The sequence below is a fragment of the Uloborus diversus genome, chromosome 4 (genome assembly GCF_026930045.1).
Source record: "Uloborus diversus isolate 005 chromosome 4, Udiv.v.3.1, whole genome shotgun sequence".
NCBI lineage: Eukaryota > Metazoa > Arthropoda > Arachnida > Araneae > Uloboridae > Uloborus > Uloborus diversus.
In genome coordinates, this window is record NC_072734.1 from 40,031,023 (window position 1) to 40,044,572 (window position 13,550).

Here is a 13,550-nt window from a genome sequence, read left to right on the forward strand (position 1 = left end):
ATTTTTTTACCGTCAGCAGTGGTTTAATCCATTGAGAAGGAATACTAATGGAGGGAGCCATAGCAAATGTCTCAGTGAAATAAGCTTGGGATCCAATGTTTCCCAGGTCAGATGACTTTTTTGACTGGGAAGTTGTCGCGTTTTGGCACGCAATCGCTCTTTTGGCATTAAATATTTTTCAGACGGCGCGGCGCTTATTATGAAGTCGGGGCTACAAATCAGAGCAACTGTGGCTCCAACTCCTTTACCGTATAATAAATAAATAAATAAATAACGGATACAAATACAGGCCTATCATTCAAATTCCCTCTCCCCACTTCTTTCCGGATTTTAAAATATAATGTAATTGCATTTTTCATGTATTTTGACGTTTATTCCTTAAAATGACGGGCATGTACAAATAGTTTAAAGTGTTCTGCTATTGACTAAAAATTTATGGATTCATATGTATTGTAATCAATGTTTTGAAATGATTTCATGCGCAGGCATACTAGTATTTAAATTGAAGCATAAAAATAGCAAATCTTTATTCTTGCGCATCTGCTGTTCACAGGAGCTTGGCGAGAAAATACTCGCCAACAAAGCAAATGTGCACAAAATGCTTAAAAGCCGTTAAAATAATTACTAGTTAAGTAAAAAGTGTTTTTATGGAACTAAAATGTTATTTACACTCAAGATATACACTGTTTAACAATTTTTATAGGTAAAATAAGTACAAAATTTTAAAAATTAAAGCTACTGTGGAATATGTACTCGTTGAATGCATATAAATGTTATTTTTTCTTTATTTAGAAGTAAAAAACATTCGTACATGCTAGGGAAAAGTTACTGAACCTCCTGGTGTGGCTTTTTCCTCACAGTTTACAATGCTAGAATACTGCACTAATACTATAAATCTAATTTTTCTCTTCTACAGTTAAAGGTTGTTATCATAACATAGCTTCAGCTAATGAAAACTTCTTCAGCGGTTACGGTCAACTCGAACTTGCTTCCCAAGTCACATGGTACTGTTGCCGTATCGGGATAGTAGGGTTGCACTCTCTCCATCTATTCCTTCTCAATGGTTTAATCATTTGATCTTTGTATCTGAGAGATACGCGTGACTATATCAGTAAGTTTTTGTTACATTCGATTTTATACTTATTTTATTGTTTTAGGCGTGAATATTATACGTTTTTAGTTACTGGCGCTAGAAATACGTTCCAACGGTGCTCTACAAATAAAAACTGTCTATAAAAACATTAATAGTCGAATGTAACAAGACCTTCAGTCGTGCGTAGCTCTCAGCTACACTGCTTCTTTTCCAACACTAAACTAAACGTATAGGTTGCATCAAATCACAATACAAAATAACAAGCGCACTAAATTTACGGGGTTCAACTGCAAGATACCAAAAATGTATATACTGTGAAATCACGTTACAAGGAATACCCATACAACGAAATATCCATTTCAACGAAATATATTTTCAGTCCATCGTATTGCTTGAATTCCATTGCAACGAAATTCCCATTGCAACGAACAAAATTTACGGTCTTTTGAAGTTCTTCGTAACGGAATTTCACTTAGTATATCTAAGAAATACGCACTACCTTTCACGCTGGTACAGAGCATGCTCCATCAGGAAGATTAATCACAAACTATTCAGATCTAATTCCTGTTCGATAAGTGCTTGATTGCAAACAGTCCTAAAACGTGATGGGAAAGTTAGAAAATTAAGTTTAAGTATTTAATTCAATGAATATGTTACGTTTTTATACTTATTCTAGTCCAAAAATGTGTATATAATGTTCATTCAAGTACAACTTCAACAACTGAAAGAAAATTTGTTTTAATAGGTTACGAAAATCCATGTATTGCAAAGAATACTACTGCAACTCGAATGAATTTACCCAAGAAGTAAGATTGTTGTTATTATTTCTTTTACGAAGACTTTTCACTGCTTTAAAAAAGGAAGAAAGAAAACCACACTAATAAATTATACATTAATGGAAACTAGGGAGGCTTGAAAATTTTTTTATTATTATTTTTTTTAATTATTTATTTATTTATTTTTTTTTAGAATATTTAGAACGAAATGAAATGTAATATATAAATAGTTTGTTATTTTACACATTATTGCGGCTAAAAATAATAGCATAAGTAGAAATAGTACAAAAACTATATTTCTCAAGTCTGCATATGGGTCAAGTGTCCCTAGATCTTAGGGAGATTTGACCCAACACTTAAGGAGACATGACCTCCTTCATGAATGTGAGAAGACTCATACATACTGAAATCAAAAACGCAGGTTTGATGGTGTTTTTTGTTTTAATAAGTGATTCTTTAGGTGAATGTACAGAGTTTTCACTCTTTAGGTGAAAAGCTACATGTTTTTAAAAATTAATCTTACCCCACATACACAGAAAAGCAGAAGTCAAATTCAAAACTTAATCAGTTCAGACCTGAACAACAATTCAGTTATTATTTTAGTTATTTGTCAAATAAAAGCAATTTATTAGACCAAAATATTACATATTTTAATTGGTCATTGTGAGAAAAAAATCAGGCCTTCATATTCACAATATTAGAGTTATTGCTTAAAGAAAACTAAATCACTTGGTCTGAACCACAATATTTTAGCTATTCAGATATAAAAATTCCTTGAAAAAACATCAAATTAAACAAAAATATCAAATTAGCCTTTGGGTCAAGTCTCCTTAGTTAGCTTGGGTCAAAGCTCCCTAGGTAGCTTTTTTTTTTTTTGTTAACCTTACATTTCCAGCAACTTAGATTAAAGTTACTAACTTAGTGTAAACTACTGGATATCAATATACGGCCTATAAAGTGACTAAAACATGTGTACTTTTAAAATTCATTTTCCTCAAAACTGGACGTTAAAATTTTTTAAATTGCAAAATCTTCAAACTTTACTTGAACGATGCTATATCATTTAGCACTGAGTTTCTTGAAAACTGCTGATAAATCTGAAATTGCTTTGCCCTGCAAAATACTGCTGTGTGATTGGTCAACTAATGATATGACTAAAATTTTCCCCAAATATCCTTTTCATGGAAAATATACCCATGGGACAAGTCTCTTTATGGGTCAAACCTCCCTAGTTTCCCCTTTACATTAAACTAAAAATCAAATTTGTTTTTACCAGTTACAATTGTTTAGAAAAATGCGTAATAAATATAGTTATTTTTTATTACTACCATATTTTTATTAACTTGACTTGGTGTATATTGGCGTCTTGTAATTCAATTTTCACCCCCTTCATGCGATCAGATTCTTTTGAAATTTGGTATGTGATCTCAGATTCGATGACAATGAATAATTCTACAATCAAATTAATTAATAAACTAGTAATTAATAATTTATTCCCATTTTAATCAACATTTTTGCATAAATCCTGTAATATGCGGACAAAAAAGGCTCACACAAAGTGGAATTAAATATCTATAGAAACCCCTGATTTTTCTGCATCAGATTAAATTTGTGCCAATATTCCAAGCTAACTAGAGCGTAATTCATAATTCTTTTTAACTAATTTCATGCATAAATATAAGTGAGCTTTCAACTGAAAATTAATTGTTGATCATGGTTATTGTTGAACAAGGCTTTTATTTAGATGCTTCCCAAATTTTTAAAGCAATATAGACATGGATATTAGTGTATGCAAGTACAGGGATGTGCCGACCAAAACTCACTTTTGGAGCAATCTTGGGAGCAGGAAAATAGTGAGTTTGGAGCAGCTTGGAACAGTAACACGATGAGTTTGAAGCAGCCTGGAGCAATAAAATTGCAAATTTAGAGCAGCTTGTGGCAGCAAAGATTTAAATTTTGCATCAATTTGGAGCAACTATATATATTTCACATACAGAAATAAGTATGACATGATAAAATAACAAAAAAGAAGATTAAAATTTTTAAAATTTGTTTGCTTCATAAAACTTAAAAACATATTCAAAAAGGCTAAAAAATAAATAAAGAAAGAAAAAAGAAAGAAAGCAAAAAAGAATGGTTAAATTTAAAAATTAAACCTCAAAAAGTTACAAGAGAGTTTTAATGAGCTATAAAATAATCTTTTTGTTGGTATGTGCTAGTTATTTACTTACATTTGACCTTATATGTAAATAAATATATATACATATATAAATATATATACATATATAAATATTTAGGCACTATATACCGAAATACTTGATTAACAAATCTGAAGATCAAGCAAAGGTGACATTAAAATCTTTTGTTTTTAAAGGTTTGATGTTTAATTCGAAAATTAGTTATGAAATTACAATGAAGCAAAATGATTTTGAGAAATGATGTCATAAGAAAAGGAATTTTAAAATGCATGTGAAAAAAAATGAGAAAAAAAATAAATAAATAAAATAAAAATTTTAAGATAGACTAAGAATACAGAAAAAATGGCCTGAATTTGAGAAACTTGGAAAGTTGTGCATATTCATTATCAGAGCATTAGAATTCCCCGATTTTTGCTATCTAAGTGTCTCCAACCAAAATTAGAGATCAATTTTCTGTCCTAAAATCTTAAGAAACCCAAGATTAAAAACTAGTGAACAATATTATTTTTACAGATGGAATTCGCTTAAGTTAATTCGGATGCAACTAGATTGATATTTTCGAGTGGGCGTGGCAGGAAAACGAGCTTACAAGTCCTCTTCTTCTAAAAAGAAAAGATAAGAATGGATGAAAATAATGGTCAATACAAAATTCTTCAAGTCAAAGGAACAGAATCACATAATAAATTAAAACGATCGAGTTTTTCAAAAGCGGATGCAATCGGATTTTTTGAAATGAGCACAATATCGGAACTAAGTCAAAAAAAAAAAAAAAAAAAAAAATCGTAAAAACAAGTTCCAAATGCATAAACTTGATGATAATTTGCAAAAACTGCCAAATATGTTGAAGGTACTGCAACACTACTTACATGCAAAATGGCACTTTTATCGCAAGTTTCTCCGATTTGGCGTAGTAAAGTGCATTTGGCGGTCTTTTGGAGCAGTTAGACGCGGGATCGGCGATTGACGCAGCTGGCACATCCCTACAAGTATACAGTATGCAAGGCACGTTACAGATTCGCGAACTTTCAACGTAAATGCTGGAAAATATAAAGAAAATGTTGGACTGAGTTACGACTTTTTAGCAGATATATCTACTAATATTATAAAGAGAGAGGAAGAATTTTTGTGTGTTTATATGTTCAAGGTAATCTCCGGAACCACTGCACCTATTTGAAAATTTTTTTCACTGTATGAAAGGTGCCTTCTCATTGAGTAACATAGGCTATAATTCGAAAAAAATCCGATAAATAGTTCTTTTTTTATTCCAATTTAGGTCCAAATTTCACGTGAATTGCCATTATTGGCTATTAAAGGGGTGAAAAATTACTTGCACACATTAATATTATATATCGTTGAAAGGATAGAATTTTCCGCGTTCTAAGCAATTTGTTTCGATGCTCTAACTTCATTACGATAGGAGTAATTTGCGTATTTAGCTCGAACTTTTTTAGGCTTAGCTGAAATTTAGGCACTACTTTCTTCATTAAATCTATCAATAAAAAGTGAAGGAATTGTCCCACAGTTTTCTTTTTGACATCATTGAAAAAAGCGACATTTTTTACTCCAGAGATATCTCGACCAATGGTCGAAAAAATTAGCTTCTATCTTTAAAAGAAAAAAAGTTACAAGCGTTTTTAAATCAATTTCGAAATATGTCATTTTGATTCAGGTTGTCAACTATTTTATTTTCACGTTTCCACAGTTACGCATTTTGAATCCATTGTTTATTTCCTCAGTTTGCATTTAATATCTGAAACTTATTTTATTTCAAGTTTCCATGGCTATGCTTTCAAAATCCATCTTTCGCATTTTAATTTCTTAAAAGTATTTTAATATCTGTAGTCACAATTAAATGTTTGGAAGGGTAATTTTGCAGGGTGCTTTTTTTTCCTTCTTTTATTTAATTTTTTTCTTTTATTTGTTTGTTTGGTGAAACATTTATTATTGCCAAAGAAAAAACATCCGCTTCACGTGCAAAAGGACTGGGTTCCGGTAGCGTGGTCGCTTGGCGCGTTAAGTGCAGAGCAGTTCAGGCTGGGATTATTGTTTTAAATCAACCGTTAATGAAATTCATTGTTTTGGCGGTGTGTTTTGAAATAAAAGAAACTTTTGATTTATTTTTATCCGAGTGAAATGTGCGACATTTTCTTTATTTCTGACGATGATTTTTGAATGGTCCCCCCATGGCATGTTTCCCCCCCCCCCCTCGTTAGACGGATGGAATATCATAGCGTGGTTGCTGGGCAAGTTTGGCGATAAACAATAGAGTTATGGAATTATTTTTACATTTGAGGAAATATTATTTGATGTCTTTTTTTGTTTATTTGGCGAAATATTTTATTTTGCACTAAAAACCGCTTAACTCTCTAAATAGAGTTTTAAAGCAAATATAAATCTAATTTAATCATTTGGCGAAAAGTTTTAAATTCCAAAGAAACTTAAATACGTTTTTTTTTTTTTTTGGAAAGGTAGGTATGCATTTTATACAAAGAAAAATGATCATTTCACATGAGAAGTGGAGGGGGCGTCAATTTTTTTATTCAACGGGCCTCTATTATATTTTTAGGAAGGCCATCGCTGTGCGGGTACTGTTAGCAAGTTTTATTTCTGCTTGGATGATCTCTGGTTTATTTTTTTAATTGGCTAAGTGTTTCCAGTTCATTCGCACATAAATATATGTATGATATTTGCTTATATTACCCCATCAAAAATATCCGACTCGCATTGAACTTACGCCATACATAAAAATGCCAATAAAATGCTAAATGTTTTTTAGGGTTACAATGTTATTTATCGTGCATTGGTTTTGGTCGAAACTTCGCGGCTAAAACTTCGCATGGTCAAAACTTCGCGTGGTCAAAACTTCGCGTGGACAAAACTTCACGCAGTTATAACTTCGCGTGGACAAAACATCGCGCGGTCAACTTCTCTGATTCATAACTTCGTGACTTCGCCTGTCCAGAACTTCGCCTGAGTAGAACTTCGCGCATTCATAACAATGAACTTCAATAAACAAATCATATAAACTTCGCTAAAAAGTAAAAATGTATCTTTTTTGGAGGGGGGGGGGGGAGTATCGTTTAATGATTTCCAGGAATGCATTAGACACACTCTATACAAAGAACTTAATTTTTCATAATGAATTACTTGATTGCAAGTTAATTGTGTAAATCCTAAGTCAATTTAAGTATAGCAAGTTTGAAAATTGATAATTTTGCATTTCATTTTAATTCTTTTCATCATTTATTCCTAGTCCTATTTTAATGCTAGTTTTTCAAAACTTTTCAGTAAAATTCAGAAGCAACCCCGCCCCCTCCCCCTCCAACTTGTTTTCCGCGTTGTTACTCACAATTCGTTCACCTTTCCATTCAAGCGAGAAATTGAATGATTACTCATTACTTCAGATAGTATGCTTATGAGTAACATTGTGTGCGCACATTTTAAACGAAACATTTGAAAATAAAATAAAATATTTTTATTTATTTACTTATTTATTTTTTTCGGAATCGGAAGACGAATTTATATTTGCTCAAGCAGTTTTATTAATTAATTAATTTATTTATTTTAAGTTTATAGCCGAGCACAGCCGTAGTACAAGTCAATTTTAGTTAATTATCAATGAAGTTAACTAATCAATAAATTTAAAAAAAACTGTGATAAATGTATAAAAATAAAATAAAACGCTAAAATTTTGACTGCGCGAAGTTTTGCCCACGTGAAGTTTTGACCACGCGAAGTTTTGTCCACGCGAAGTTTTGACCGCGCAAAGTTTTGTCCACGCGAAGTTCTGACAGCGCGAAGTTTTGTCCACGTGAAGTTTTGACTGCGCGAAGTTTTGTCCACGCGAAGTTTCAACACAATACAAATTCACTGCTACATAAAGGTTTCTTTATATTTGATGTGTTATAGTTTTCCATCTAATGATTTTGATAAAACCGTCCGGTCAACAAAAAAGTTTCTAAAATGAAAAACTATATTTGTATATCAGTTTTCGGTAGTCTCAAGGCACATTTTGCCTGAACTAAAACCTTTCTGAATAGTTTCTAAAACGAAGAACCAATATTAATATCGGATTTTGGTTTGCCTCATGGCACATTTTCCTTCAAGTAAAACCATTTTTGATTGAAGAAATGGTTATTCGACTCCGTTAGTGAGATGGATTGTCAGAGAGTCCATGAAATCTGAGAGATTGAAAACTTTCTTTTGTAGTTAAAAAGCAAGACAGTGCCGGCCATTGAACAAAGGTGTCGTCAAGAGAGGAAAAGAACTTCCTTTTCTGAATAGAATACCATATTTTACCGTCATACAAGCTTTATTTTGAGTTCTTAAAGTTATGTAGCTTAAATAAAATAAGTAAATAAGAAGAAACCTTTACTCAGATTTGGTACGAAACTCATATTGGATTCATGCAGACACATTGAAACGAGGAAGACAGGGCAAAATAATGAAATAAAAAAGTTTTAATACAGTGGTAGCCAGAATTATAAGAACACACAGAAAATTACGCAGTAAAAAAATGTCGAAATCAATTCAGTGAAATTTATACACAAAATGCCCTTTTATGCTAGAAATCATTGTGGAATGCAGAACATTTGAAAATACAAAATATTAATGTTTTACCGTGATTAATGAAAAAATGTCTTTGATAAAACTAGACAAAATTATAAGGACATCTAGCGTTTTGCCCTGAAAACCCGTATTTAATCAATGAAATCCCCCTCTTTTTTCAGTCACTTTTATCAGTCTTGATGTTATGGAAGTTTAAGAACGTTTTTAAACATTTGTATCCTATCTTTTTCGATGGAGAAAATTAACTCTTGCTTGTTTCGATATTGAATACATTTTTTTTTCATTTTATATTTGTTTACAATATGTTTCTATGTAAACAATTTGTGCACAAAAATATGAAATGTGGCAAAGAAACAATAAGTTTTCAAACATTTTTTGAGAAATTTCAAATGCTGGAATTCCGGTATCACTTTTTAAAAATACCGAATACTGGTATTGAATTTTTGGCCCGGTATTGCAATCTCTATATACTATAAATAGCATTGTAACCCGAAAAACATTTAGCTTTATTTACATTTCTTTTTACAACATAAGTTCAATGCAAGCAGAATATTTTTAATGTGGTAATATAAATAAACTAGTGAGCTCCTCCCCCCGCTCGTTAACATTCGCCAACCACCGGAACTGCTGACACAGTCACATAGCGATCACTGCGTGATCATAGCTCGTTGCCCTTGCTCACTGGTGACTGTAGTTTTTAGGCTAACCTCAAGGACACTTCTTAACTCTTTAATGCAGCAATTACAAAATTGTATTGATGATTGGGAATGGAATTGGATTGGAAATCCACCGTTAATCCACACGAACAAACACACACCAAACCAAGTTAATATCGTAATAATAAAATAATGTTTATTCGGTTAAGTAAATTCTCTTCTCTACAGCATGAAATTGTTTTGAACCTAATGATTTGAGTAATCATGTGCAGCACATAATTTTACTACAATAAACTTTTACTGAAAAAAGATATTAGAATTTGAACTGGACGCTATTCGCAACTCCAGAGCTCGAATACGCTACCTTGCGGAGATTTACAAAACTTCCGAAAAAACTAAAACATTGCGTTCCATATGTTCATTTTATGCAAAACAAACAGTTATGTGTATTTTTTTATTTGCGTAATTCATCATTTGGAATCGTCATCCGCAACAGCGTAACATCAAAAATATCTGATATAAACTGTGAGTACACATTTTATTTATCTTGTTCTGAGTGAATTTGAATAAATATCAGTTTTTCAATTCGATGAAAAAAAAGCGGACTTAACAACAATGACTGGACACTTTTCCTTAACTAATTCCACATAAATGATTTAAATAACCTTTGTTACTACAGTATCCTACTGAAATAGACAGTATGTAAATAAATTTTCTTAAATATTTATCGCAGAACAGATTGAAAAATCCAGAAAGAACGTTAAGAATTTGAACATTAAAAAATAAAAGTTTGGAATTTTTATCGCTAAAATATCGCGCCAACTCTATTGCTCTGCAAAAGCTGTCATTATCGGTGGATGAGTTTCGCCAAAAATCTGTTTATTCGCAACTCCAACGAACTATAGGGGGCACTGCAGTCACTGTCTAATGGCCGACTTAAAAACTAAAACAAACGCATGTGGTAACGAAGAAAATGCTAAAAGTGTTGTGATTTTTGTTCGTATGTATGATATTTTTCGCTTTATTCTTTTTAAGTTAATTTTCAAAGTCTTGTGGATATTCTGGCCCACGTAGAAACAAATGAGAATTCAAGAAGCATTACTAAACGTCAAAGATTAATGCAAACTACGTAGTTCGTAGTTCTAAGCAGCTATTTCCACGATGTTGAATTCGATATTTATCAATTCTTGATAAAACTAGATAAGAATTGTGGCCTGACAAGAACAACTTTGCCTTGCTTGGCTAGCGCTTATTGTTTTGCATTTGTTGCTGAAGTATTTCTCTCGAATTCCTGAATCGGTTAATTTAAAATTTTTCTGTTTCGATTTTTCTAATTTCTGAGTTACGATTTAATAATGTCAAGTTATGCAAATCATCTACAGAATTCTTACGGATATATGGTGGTAGTTTTCTTTTCAGTTGATTTACCATTATTTCTTTTTACTTATCGAATTCTGTAATCTTACTACCATTTTATTCCACTCATGATAAAAATTAAAAATGGTTTAACTAAAAACGCGAAATCTCGCAAAGGCTACTTTGCTTGCACAATACTAAAACTATAACCCTAAACAAATTTGGCGAAACCTTTCAGCTGAGCATAAAAGGAATAAAGTAAATTCTTTCTCGGTGAAACATTTTTCATTTTGTTCTACGATAATATATTCAAGAAAATATTTTGCATACCGTCCATTCCAACTAAGTGCTGCTGTAAAAGATGGTTAGTTAAATTAATTTAGGATTAAAAAAAAACTCATATTCTTACAAATTCATACAAAACAATAAAATTTTTTACCTCGTATAACGTTATCCAAGTTTGTTAATCCAGTTTTCGCTTTCACTATTTTCAATCAACTCATATTTTAGAAGGAAATAAGGAAAACTAACATTATTTTGAGAAGCTCGAGAATACTACTAAGGGACGAATTAATTTCTGTAGCTGAAAGCAAACTAAGACTCATCGATTGCGTCAATAAATACTCAGGACAAACTGCCTGTGTTTACGTCAACAGACACACGTGGAACGCAACGTGGCAATGTTTTAGTTTCATCGGCAGTTTTGTAAATCACCGCAAGGTAGCGTATTCGAGCGCTGGAGTTCCGAATAGGGTTATGGTTTTAAAATTGTGTGAAAGAATAATGTATCTTGACAAGATTTCGCATATCAGTTAAATCATTTCCATGACGAATGAATTAAATGCATGATGATTTCTTTTGATATTCAATCATATAGTCATAGAAATACATTATCTAGTGTTAAATGTTACTCTTGACAGTCTGTCACGTATGTGCACTATGTGACAAAAATGTCAACAAATGCCGGAAATGTCACGAAACTGAACTTAATATGTACTAATGTATAGAAAAAACGGTACAAAATGAAAATGCCGTTCGAAGCGAATCAAAAATTTATGAATTTCGAATTCAACATCGTGAAAATGGCTGCTTCAGAACAACTTACTGTGTGTCCTGCATTAATTTTTTACTTTCGTAATACTTTTTGATTTCTAATCTCTTTCTACATGGGTCAGAATAACCAAAAGACTTTGAAAAATCTTTTCAAATGAATAAAGAACAAAAAATCATACATGCGAACAAAAATATCTGTCATTTCCTAAGTTTAGAAGCAATTTATACGTTACAGCGTGCGTTTGTTTTAGTTTTTTCATCCGCCATTAGACAGTGACTGCAGCGCCCCCATAGTTTGTTAGAGTTGCGAATACAGTTCGCACAATGATTGCATGCGATGTTTAATAGTGGCTCTACTAGAACCAATATATGTATGAGGGGCCGTTTACAAATGGTGTCACGCTTTGAGAGGGGAAGAAAGGTTGACGAAATTGTGAGTTTGCGACAAAGGAGAGGGAAAGGGTATCAATAAGTGACATTATGAGAAACAACGTGACATGTGGCAAGTAGGAAGGAAGGGGTAATGTTAAATGACACTTAGTGTGACGAACGGAGATGAGGTGAGGCAAAGTTTGACACTGTATGAAAAGGGGGGAGGGGGCGGAGGGAGACAGGATGAAATTTATTGAAAAAAGTGTGACAGCATTTATGGACAGCCCTTTATCACTTTAATGGGCGAAAGTTCCGCATCAGCAGGTTGTTTTTCTACTAGAAAACAGCACGCTGCGGATTAGAAAATGCGTTTAACTGTATCCAACTAACGTATTAAATGACTTTTGACTCGTCTTTTAAACTCTTGAGATAAACCAGGGCACTAAAGTTTACTGGAATATAAGTACCTTCTATCCCACATTCAACACATTTTTAACACGCATTTTTCAGCCTTTCGTAAATTCATACAAGACATTTCAAACTTGCATGTTGGACTTTTGTTTTACATTTAGTTAAAAAGGTATTAAATGCCTTTTATTGTTTTCTTCATACTTTTACACCATGTATGCTTTTAATTGTACATAATAATTCCGATTAAAATTATTGTTGTTTTGCGCAGTATAATTATCAAGCACGTATACATTAAAGAGGTTGTTTCTAAGACTTGAAATTAAAATTTTATTCATTCCGACGATCAAATACACAATCAACAAGTCCATTAGCATTTAAATTTATAAAATGGAAGAATAATGTGTGCAAATGGATACAAATCAGCATATATGCGTGAAATGACTTGGGACCTAATTGAAACCATGAAATTAAAAAAAAGAAAAGAAAAGTTAACCGCGATTATTCGGCCTTATTAAAACTGTTGAAAGACGCCACCTGGAAAAAAATATCACTATCCATATCGGCAGTTGTGCTAGCAGATAGATTAGAATACTTAACCATCAGAAAAAAAATATTATCGACTGTCATTTTTGGGTATTCATTCATTTTAAAGCTTCAGTCAAACTCCGAAACTCATCAATTTTTAATATGCTAAACCATACTTTTTTTGTCATATCGTTCAGTACATAGAAAATTTGGTTTATCCCTCCACATTGGATGCGAAATAAATGTTTTCTCTGTTTCAGTATGAAGATTACTGGCGAATGAACAGAAGCGATCGGATACGTCTAGGCCACACCAAGGACCAAATGATCATCAAATGCAAACTTAATGGCCGCATGGATATGGATGAAGAGCAGTGCTACAGGTAAATTAACAGAACGGTTTCACCCAGAGATCTCCTCCCTCCACCTATGCGAACCGTGTTCTAATTACTATTATTGAGAGCTTTGATCATTACCTAGAAATGAACCACTAAGAACATAAAAACTAAAATGAGGTGAAAGTATTTCAGTAAGACAATGCA